Here is an 11,028-nt window from a genome sequence, read left to right as displayed (position 1 = left end):
GCTTTTGTGCCTCGCTTCAGGCCACCTCAACGGCCCATGGTTCCTCGGCCGATTCGTCCACAGCAGGCTCGAGTTCAGGCGCTTACAGCTGAAGCGCCTGGGGCTGACTTGACACTGAGATCCTTTGAGGTTACAGCTCACATCCAAGGTATTCCCATTTCTTTGTTGGTGGATACAGGGTCCACTACCTCTAGTATATCGTATGCGGCAGTTAAGCGCCTGAGTTTGGGCACTGTTACTATGAAGGGAGTGACGCTCACTACCGTTACAGGGACCTCCTCTGATATTACCAAGATGTGTATGGGTTGTTTGATTGATCTAGGGAACAGATCGATCCTGGTTGACCTTTTTGTCACACCTCTATACCATTACGATGTCATTTTGGGGATGGATTGGCTCACGAAGATGCGAGCAGAGATTGATTGTGAAGCTAGGTTGGTGACAATCCATGGACTTGAGGGCGAGACCTTTACTTTCCTTGTTCAGGTCAGTTACCCTTTTCGTTTTGGTTGTTATACTTCTCTGTTGGAGAGTATTGCTAGTTCGGCGCTTAAAAGTATGCCTGTAGTTCGGGATTTTGATGATGTGTTTGAGTCGATTCCTAGATTACCCCCTCAGCGCGAGATTGATTTTACTATCGATCTCATGCCTAATGCGACACCTATTTCATTGCCCACCTATCGCATGCCTCCGAGTGAAATGGAGGAATTGAGGAAGCAAATAGATGGCTAGTTGAATTTTGGCTTTATTCGACCTAGTGTGTCCCCTTGGGGAGCACCTGTTCTGTTTGTCAAGAAGAAGGATGGTTCCTTACGATTATGTATAGATTATTGCAGGTTAAATTAAGTGACTGTGAAGAACAAGTATCCCTTGCCAGGATCGATGATCTATTTGATCAGTTAAAGGGGGCACAGTATTTTTCGAAGGTTGATCTGCAGTCAGGGTATTATCAGTTGCACGTCAAGAATGAGGACGTGCAGAAGACCGCATTCAGGACTAGCTTCGGCCATTTTGAGTTCCTTGTGATGTCGTTCGGTCTTACGAATGCACTGGCCGTGTTCATGGATCGGATGAACAGGGTGTTTCGGCCATTTTTGTTCCCATTCGTCATTGTCTTTATCGATGACATTTTGATATACTCTGCGAGTCAGGAAGAGCACGAGGAGCACTTAAGAGCGATTTTGGATACTCTCAGGAAGAATCAGCTGTTTGCGCAGTTCAGAAAATGTGATTTCTGGAAAGAGGAAGTCAAGTTCCTAGGACATGTGGTGTCCAAGGAAGGGATAGTTGTCGATCTCGCTAAGGTAGCTGCAGTTCAGGACTGGAAGCAGCCTGGTTCGGTTATTGAGGTGAGAAGCTTTCTGGGTTTAGCAGGCTATTATCGACATTTCATACGAGACTTCTCGAAGATAGACAGACCATTGTCTCAGTTGACACGGAAAGACTTGAAGTTTGTTTGGAATGAAAAGGCGGAGATAGCTTTTCAGGAGCTGAAGGACAAGTTGACGTCCGCCCCTGTGCTAGTATTACCAGAGCAAGGGGTTAAGTATACGATATATACTGACGCCTCTCGCATTGGTCTGGGTTGTGTCCTTATGCAGAAGGATAGGGTGATTGCATATGCCTCGAGACAGTTGAGGAAACACGAAGAGAATTACCCTACACATGACCTAAAGTTGGTAGCTGTCATTTTCGCATTAAAGCACTGGAGACATTGCCTCTACGGAGAGGAGTTCAAGCTCTTTTGTGACCACAAGAGCCTTAGGTATATTTTCACGCAGCGGCAACGCCGATGGATGAAAACATTGAAAGACTTTAAGTTCGATGTCTCTTACCATCCGGGTAAGGCAAACCTTGTGGCAGACATGTTGAGTTGCAAGAAGGCTATAGAGTTTGTGACTCCGCTAATGATAGTAGAATGGGACATGATGGAGTTTGTGCGAGACTTTGAGCAGAAACTAACGGTGGAAGAGCCGTATGAGGTTATCGCACACATTCGAGTACAACCCCTCCTTGACGAGAGGATCATTGCAGCTCAGGCAGATGATGAGCTATTGGCGAAGATAAGAGAGCGGGTTGGTGCAGATGAGGACTCCGAGTGGAGTGTTGGTTCAGAAGGGGGCCTACGATATCGTGGCCGGCTATGTGTCCTAGACATTCCTGACTTGAGACGAGAGGTTCTCGAGTCAGCCCATAATTCTAAGCTTGCGATGCATCCAGGTAGCACGAAGATGTATCAAGATATGAGGAGATCTTATTGGTGGGACAACATGAAGGTTCACATTGCTTAGTTTGTATCTCGTTGTCCCATGTGCTAGCAGGTCAAGGCAGAGCATCGCCGACCTCTTGGATTGCTTCAGCCCATGCCCATAGCAGAATGGCAGTGGGACTTCATCTCTATAGATTTTATTTCAGGGCTACCAAGAACGAGGAAGGGACATGACTCTATTTGGGTGATCATCGACCGGTTGACGAAGTTGGCTCATTTCTTACCGATCAGAGTCACAAACTCTACAGACGAGTTGGCTAGGTTGTACATCAAGGAGATTGTATGTCTGCACGGAGTTCCCTTGGAGATTGTGTCGGACAGAGACACGCGATTCACATCTATCTTCTAGAATCGTATCCAAGAAGCGATGGGTGTGAAATTGAAATTCAGCACCGCGTTTCATCCGCAGACAGATGGGCAGACGGAATGTGTGAATCAGGTTCTGGAAGACATGTTGCGAGCTTGTGTTTGGATTTCAAGGACAGTTGGGATGATTGTCTCCCTTATGCAGAGTTCGCGTATAACAATAGCTTCCAGGCGAGTATCAGCATGGCTCCCTACGAGGCATTGTATGGTCGTCCGTGTAGAGCACCGCATTGCTGGGCAGAAGTTGACGAGCGTAGTTTGATTGGCCCAGAGTTGGTGCAGGCGACTTCAGAGAAAGTTGACATTATTCGACATCGACTTCTGACAGCCCAGAGCAGGCAGAAGAGTTACGCTGATAGGAGGCGGCGACCGTTGAGTTTGAGGTTGGAGACCATATATTTTTTAAGGTTTCCCCTATGAAGGGAGTTCTCCGGTTCAGTAAGAAGGGAAAGCTCACGCCGAGATTTATTGGTCCATTTCAGATTCTGGATCGAGTGGGAGCGGTAGCATACCACCTTGCTTTGCCCACGCCACTTGCGGGCGTGCATAACGTATTTCATATTTCTATGCTAAAGAAGTACGTTCCTGATCCTTCGCATATTATCAGTTGGGAGCAGGTGCAGTTGAGCGAGGATGCCACATATGTACTACGACCGACACGTATCTTAGACAGGAAGGAGCAAGTATTGCGTAGCAAGGACATCCCTCTTGTGAAAGTATTGTGGACGCATCATAGTGAAGAAGAGGCTACTTGGGAGACTGAAGCTGAGGTCAGAAAGAGCTACCCTCAGATCCTTGAGGACTATGAGAAGGTACGAATTTTGAGGATAAAATTTTTCTTTAAGGGGGGTAGATTGTAATGACCTGGAAAATTTCGTGCAAAGACCCGAGTACTACCTCAAATTCTTTAGAAGTTTAGTGTGGGTTATTTAGTGCTAAACTCGATCGCTTGTGAAATTAGCATCAATCACTTTAAATTTGATCTGTAAGACTCAAAACCTGTAGAATCGTTAGCGCTATGTTGCCCTGAAATCTATGATTAAACGCTATATCCAGTTACTCTCGAGAGTACTTGAAAACTTTGTATCAGACCTGGACCGCGCGTCGAAAGTCCGATAGCGATGATCTTAGACATTTATGATCTCCTGGTTGGGCTTGACCATCACCTTAAAAATCAAGTCCAGATGATGTTATGAGTCGATTTGCTTCAGTCTGGAGTAAAGAGTGTGAGAAAGCTGAGAAATTAAATATAAATTTGTGAAATCTGAGTCGTGTCGCTTCCGCGCCGATTCTAAGCTTTCTGACCGTTGGATTCTGACCCAATTTCACCCTCAGATCAGGGAAGATGGCCCTGGCATTTCATAGTGCCGGTGGACCTGATCGAGTTTCGGTGACCGTTGAATTGAGATTGGTCCGCCAGGGCTGATCTATAAATCTGATCGGTACGAAAACTCAGACTAACCTAGATCCATAGTCAGTGAACTTAAGTCCGACCGCACGTGGAAAAAGACCACTGGAAGTGCTCCGTTGGATCGAAATAGACCCGATTTGGTTATAACCTAACTATACCTTGGCCCTGGGGCTATTTTCATCCATTTTAGGCCTATATAAAGACCTTAAAACCCTCACTCTCTATTCCATACGAATTTTCTAACCCTCGCTAAGACAGAGAGAGGAAAAGAGAGAGAAAGTGAGAGAGAAGTTGGTGAATCATCTTGAGATTGCTCCTTGTTGCTTTGCATCCCTAAACCATCACTTCTGAATCGTTATTCTGGCGATTTTAAGTTCATTCTTGGGTAAGTCATTCAAACCCTAACCTATTTTGGAGCTTAGAATAGTCTAAGTGTTGATGTAGCTCATTTCTATTCATGCCTTAGGTTTTCTAGTCGCCGTTGACGAAGACTTATTGTCTGAATCAGATCGGTGCGCTATTTTTGGTTTAAGGTGCGGACTATATTCGTATAGGTTATGGTTTTCAAGGCTTTCAATGTTGGTTAATGATTTATTATTGTTGTGGATGTAATTTCACATGCCAAATGCGATGTTTATATTGCATTCCTGATATATATAAGCTATATTGAGATTTGTGTATTCCTTGTACGTGTAGAAAGTATCGTATATGTGTGAAATACGAACATGTGTTTGCCATGATTATTTGTCGTGTATTTGTGTTAGTTGTATGTGTGTCAACTCCTTGGCGAAAGGAATTGTCCAAACGTGTGTTATCATCAACATATGTCATGTATGTTGGAATTTGTAGTCTAAGTGTTTGTAGAAATGTCTGAATGATCAAGTGTGTAATATATTATCCTGTCTACGGACGTTGAGAAGAGATTCTCAACTATCCTATTAGTGTGTATGATTTCCTATATGTGATTTACATTCTTTGTTGTTTAAATTCAAGCATTACGTATGTGTAAATCCATGTTAAGTTGATATTCGTTAAATGCTCACATATTGTATGGATAGAATTGTTGATCCATTACTGTTCTCAATTATTAGTATGAATATCTGTTATGATTGAATGTGTTTGGGACTATGAAATAGTCCAGGGAATCGGTAACAGACCTTGAGTTCGTGGCCGAGGTTGTTTTCGCCACGTAGGACGTGTTTGACGAACCCGAGTCGTATTAAGGTTGACGGCAGTGGTTTGGCCACGCTGGGTGTTTGCGCACTCTATGTCGTTCAACTAAACGTGCGCTCGTGCTAGTCGAGTTCGTCAAGTAACCCGATTGTCCCGGTGGATGTATACCATGTATGGACGCTATCATTTGAATCTAGGGTACCAAACTTACCGATGCAATCCCGTTAACCGTTGTACCTTGATCCGCTAAGACTCATGAACTGGACATGGTGGTATGAGACACTGTGGTCGAGCTGTCGGCCTACGCTGGGGTGACGAGCCTCCCCGTAGTGACTAGTGAGCACACCAGACTCGTGAGCCGATTATGGTGGTATGGGACACTATATTCGTGTTATCGGCCTACATTGATTGGTGACGAGCCCTTTGTAGTGACCTCGAGCATACCTTGATACTGCATTGAGGCGACGAGCCTTAGGGTAGTAACTAAGGTATGATAGGCATGCATTGATTGGTGACGAGCCCTTTGCAGCGACCTAGAACCATATGATCGTATGAGATTGTCTAGGACTGACGACCCCAGAATGGATCACTGTTTGGAAATTGATATGAGGAAGGTACCTTAGCTTCCCAATCCTGCTGTATGAAAAGGACTAATAACAAGTTGGTAATCATGTTCATGCACCGCATTGCATGTGCGTTGGCGTCGTTGGCACTGTGGGAGGTTGTCATGCGTACCGTAAGATGACGACGCTGAGGGAGTGCAGGCGAGGGCATGCATCATTTCTACATACATCCTTGTATTAATAAGAGTAATTAGGATGTGTTTGATTGTATTGCCTTATCATTACTGCTTGATTAATTTGATATCATGTTAACTTTTACTGTATAGTTCCACTGAGTTGATCACTCACTCCCATATTCTGGGACGGTGTTTCAACACCAACCAAACCCTGTCTTAGATGCAGATGATGACGCGACCCCTGAGGCAGAGCAGGAGTATGAGGATGATGAGGACGTGTTTTCTTTTATGCAGTTCTCAGGCGGGTTCATGTGAGCCGTGTCCTAATCTACGGGGATATAGGATTTATTTTGTAATGGTTTATTTCATTTGATACTTGCATTTTGAGACACTCATGAATGTAATTATGACCTGGCAGAGTATACTTATTACAGGGACTTGCACATGTACACATATATTTCTTTAAGTCTTCCGCTTGCGTCTTTCACTTATCCCTGGATTATGTTTACAGTTTGGCTTAATCTATTCCATGTTTTATGAACTCATATAGACAACATACATCCATCATTAAATATGTTGCATAAGTGATGTTTTGAAACTTGGGAGCTGAGTCATGCTCGACTCCCGAATTTCAGGGCCTTACAGATAGGGAGATCGTTGCTGGGATTCATTCCCACGACTCCAAACACCATTTCGCCTCCCCTTCATCGCTACACGAGCCATTCCAACTTTGATTTATGTAAGAAATCCAAACCCTAATCTTGTTTTAGGAATCCGAATAAAGGAATCGACGAAATAGCTAATCTATTTCTTGATTTAGGTAGCCGTTGTTCTGTAGACGGAAGAGTGGGATTCGAACTGAGTTCGTACGAGCAATCCGACGAAAGGTGCGGACTATAAATGTTTCGGTTATGGTTTTCAAGTCTTTCAATGTTAGCAATGATTTATGTCTGACTTGATTACTGCCATATGATCTTAGTTACAATGTATTCAATAAATTGTACATGTGTGTGAACTATGTGAATATATAATGCATTCCATGTGTTTGTTGAAATGTTTGAATGAAATTTAAATTACAATTTGTGCCTACTATGAATATTAATCTAGAATATCTATTTGTTGTATGAACGATAACTCCTTTATGAAAGGATTTGTCGTAATATATGCTATAACTAAATTAGTTCATGTATGTAATAATGTGTAATCTAAGTGTTTAATAAAATGTTTGAATGAGAAAGTGTTTGTTGAATTACTTCTAATCAGGGTGTTGAGATAGGATTCTCAACTACATTATCCTTTTCTATAATTTTCTTCATGTAATATAAATTGTTGCTATGTGATTCATGGATGGAATGCGTATGTATGGTAACATGTTCTATATGTTTGATAAAATGCTCAGATGAAAATTTTGTCTAAATTATTTGTTAAATATTGTTATGAATAACATATGTGACTACTTAGTGCATTTGAGTATGATTGGGACTACTACGTAGTCCAGGCAATCAGTAACGTTCCTATTTGAGTGGTCGAACTAGTTTCGCCACATTAGATACGTTTGATGAATTCGAGCCATACGGTGATTGTCGATAGTGGCTAGGCCACTTGGAGTGCTTATGCACTCCATGTCGATTACCTCAGCGTACGCTCGTACCAATCAAACTTATCAAATAACCCGATTGGCCTATTGTATGTTTACCATGTATGGACGCTACTGCTTGAATCTAAGGTACAATTTACCAATGTAAAACCCGTCTCAACCATGGTACCACAATCCACTAAGACTCATGAGCCAGGCATGGTGGTATAAGACACCATGGTTGAGCTGTCAGCCTATGCTGGGGTGACGAGTCTCCCCGTAATGACCAGTGAGCAACCTAAACTCGTGACCCAAATACGGTAGTATGGGACACTATATTCGAGCTATCGGACTACGCTAAGGTGACGAGCCGTCCCGTAGTGACTTCAAGTATAAACTAGGCCTACGCTGAGGTGACGAGCCTCTCCATAGTGACCTCGAGTGTAAACTCGTGAACTTACCTATCCACTGCTTTTCATTAGGAGTGATGCCCTACAACTTGTCTATCGTATGTGATTAACCAGGATTGACGACTCTAGATGGATCTTTCATTTGGGTTAATAATATAAAGGGAGGTACCTTAGCTTTCCAAATCTATTATATCAATAAGCCTAATCAAATACTTAGCTAACATGACCATGCACCGCATTGCATGTGCTTTGGCGAGGAAGCACACATTTAGGGAGTTTTCCATGCACTATCATGAGATGAAGTTGCTGAGGGAGTGCAGGCGAGGGCATGCATCATTATTGCATATCATTTCTACATTAATAAGAGTAATTAGGAAGTGATTGTTGTATTGTTTTATCATTACTACTTGATTGAATTGATAACATGTTAACCTTTGCCTTATAGTACCACTGAGTTGATCACTCACTCCCACTCTGGGACGGTGTTTTAAAACACCAACTAGACTCTGATTTAGATGCAAGTTATGGTGAGGCTTACGCGACAGAGCTATATTTCATAGACAATGAGGAGTTCTCCTACGTTCAGCTCTCAAGTGGGTCTATGTAGACCTAGAGCTGTGTCGCTGGGATTAGAGGGTTATGGATTAGTTGAATATTTACACTTTGAGATTTTATAAATTTTAGAACAATACATGTATATATTCAGCCTGGTATCATACTCATACTCTGAGGGTTGAGAAACACTTACATACTTTATATACCTATCTTAGTCTTCCGCTCGCTTAATTTAATTATCTATGGAGTATGATATGTCATTTTAGTGTAATCCCACTCATGTTTAATGCACTAATATGGACAACATTTAAACATCATTATATATATTGCATAAGTGATGCGTTGGAACTCGGGAGTTGAGCTTTGCTCGACCCTCTATTTTCGGGGCGTTACACAGTTTTGATACCCGCCCTATGTGTCTTAGTTTTGATATTTGCCCTATGTGCCTTAGTTTTGGTAGTTGCCCTATGATGGTTCAATGTATTATTTTTGTACAACCATGTGATGGTGAGCCACATATACTGAATTATGATTGGCCACTAGTCAATGGGCTTCCATTAAACATCATAAGGTGGAGGTCTCATGAGCCAGGGATGGTGGGAATGGGATACTATGCCTGAGCTGTTAGCCTACGCCGGGTGATGAACCCCCTGTAGTGACATTTGAGCTTTATTAAACTGGCTGGTTGTAAATAAAATAATAACGGATGGGCTAATCATGGATTCATAGCATACGGGCAATGACGGGTAGCTAATTCTAGATGCTATAGCACGTGCCTATAGGGTTTAGTTGGGGTATCGTTTCCCTAGCTCCTAGACCATCGACTATTGTCTCACTTTTGGTGAGCTTGGCACTATGCATGTACGATGTACTTTCACTAGTGACTAGCCACATGCATGGTTTTGCCCAAAAGCCAACTGGATAAGTATCCCTAGTTGATGTGCACTCACGCATCCATGCATTTAATAAGACTGCATCATGTATTATTTTGAATGTCTTTTTTTATAATTATACTTACCTAATGCAGCGGTGTGTAATCTTAAGGGAAATTCACATTGAGCTGGCCACTCATTCATTGAATATATAACTGTACAGGTAGTGCAGGTGGCCTAAATGATATTCGTGTTCATATTAATGAGGAGCAGGGTACAATTGTCAAGTATGCATGATTGTATTTGCCAAGATTTGCTACGTGATTTTATAGCTCAAGATTAGTTATAATTTACTTTGTTTCACATGTGACATTATTTTATTTTGTAATTGTAAGTACTGGGACACTAGTTTGTATAAGTCATTATGATCAACTGCTCGTATATTCTGAATGTAAATACAAATTTACCTTTATGTTTGATTTGTTCCTATTCCACCTAAATTCTTACTCCGAAAAAGAAAGAAAAGAAAAAAAATATACATGAAATTTGGCTATTTTAAAGGTTAACACTTGGGTTTTTAGAAAACGAGTCATATACTCGGGTTTCGAAAAACCTGGGGTGTTATAGTTGGTATCAGAGCATAGTTTGGACAAACTAAGCCTTAGGGAAATGAACTTATACAAACTTTAAATGTCTCAAGGTAGGATGCTGGAATTAGAAATTTGAACCTAAAATTTTGAGAATGTAGAAATCTAAACTTAGGTTCCCTTAGAAATTATTAAGATGGTCATTTGAATTGATGTGGAATCTCCTTAGAAGTAGGACAAATTGAGAATATAGGAACTCAACATTTTAAGTTTCCTAGCACATTATTTGGATAACCTTAGGATTTAGAAATAAGCTATTCCTTTGAGAATTTCCAGAAAATATTGGACACATGGATATCAAGCTAGGGTTGATCCAAATCCTTCCAAAATTTCATGGGCTTGAATTTGAAAATCCGTATCTACACTTGAAAGAGTTTGAAGAGATTATATCCACTCTATACTTTCCAAACATGTCCGATGACACGGTCAGGCTGAAACTCTTTCCTTTTTCTTTGAAAGAGAAAGCTAAGACGTGGTTGCATTCACTACATCCTCGATCTATAGGTAGATAGAATAACATGACAGGGAGTTCATAAAACAAATTTTCCCATACCACAAGATGAACACCCTTAGAAAGTCGATCATGAACTTCACCTAAAAGGAAGATGAAACATTCTTCCAATGTTGTGAGCGGTTCAAGGATCTTGTCAGTTCATGCCCACAACATGATTTTGAAATGTGGCGCATCACGAACTTTTTCTATGATGAACTGACATCTCCCATGCACCAATTAGTTAAGACAATGTGTAATGAGGAATTCATGAATAAAAATGTCAATGATGTGTGGGACTACTTTGATAAGCTTGCTAAAAACACACAATCATGGGACATCTCGCCAAAATCAAGTACCATGTCTTATGTAACGGCATGAATTTCGAGGGTTGAGTAAGGCTCAACTTCCATGATTCAAAACATCATTTATTGAACATGGATAATAATGTTTAGATGTCATCCATATTAATGCATTAAACATGAGTGGGATTATACTAAAGCAACATATCATACTCCAG

The 11,028-nt window shown here is 41.6% G+C and overlaps 1 non-coding gene across 1 annotated transcript; it reads right to left on the bottom strand.

The window, feature by feature from the left end:
• Positions 1-10,583: 10,583 nt before the first annotated feature.
• On the bottom strand, positions 10,584-10,690 carry LOC131247678 (small nucleolar RNA R71). The gene has a single exon (XR_009171951.1). It is a non-coding gene; the product is annotated as a small nucleolar RNA R71 (small nucleolar RNA).
• Positions 10,691-11,028: the final 338 nt, after the last annotated feature.

This window comes from Magnolia sinica, chromosome 5, assembly GCF_029962835.1.
Source record: "Magnolia sinica isolate HGM2019 chromosome 5, MsV1, whole genome shotgun sequence".
Lineage (NCBI taxonomy): Eukaryota > Viridiplantae > Streptophyta > Magnoliopsida > Magnoliales > Magnoliaceae > Magnolia > Magnolia sinica.
Note: the sequence above shows the minus strand (reverse complement) of the source record. Positions and strands in the feature narration are given on the sequence as shown.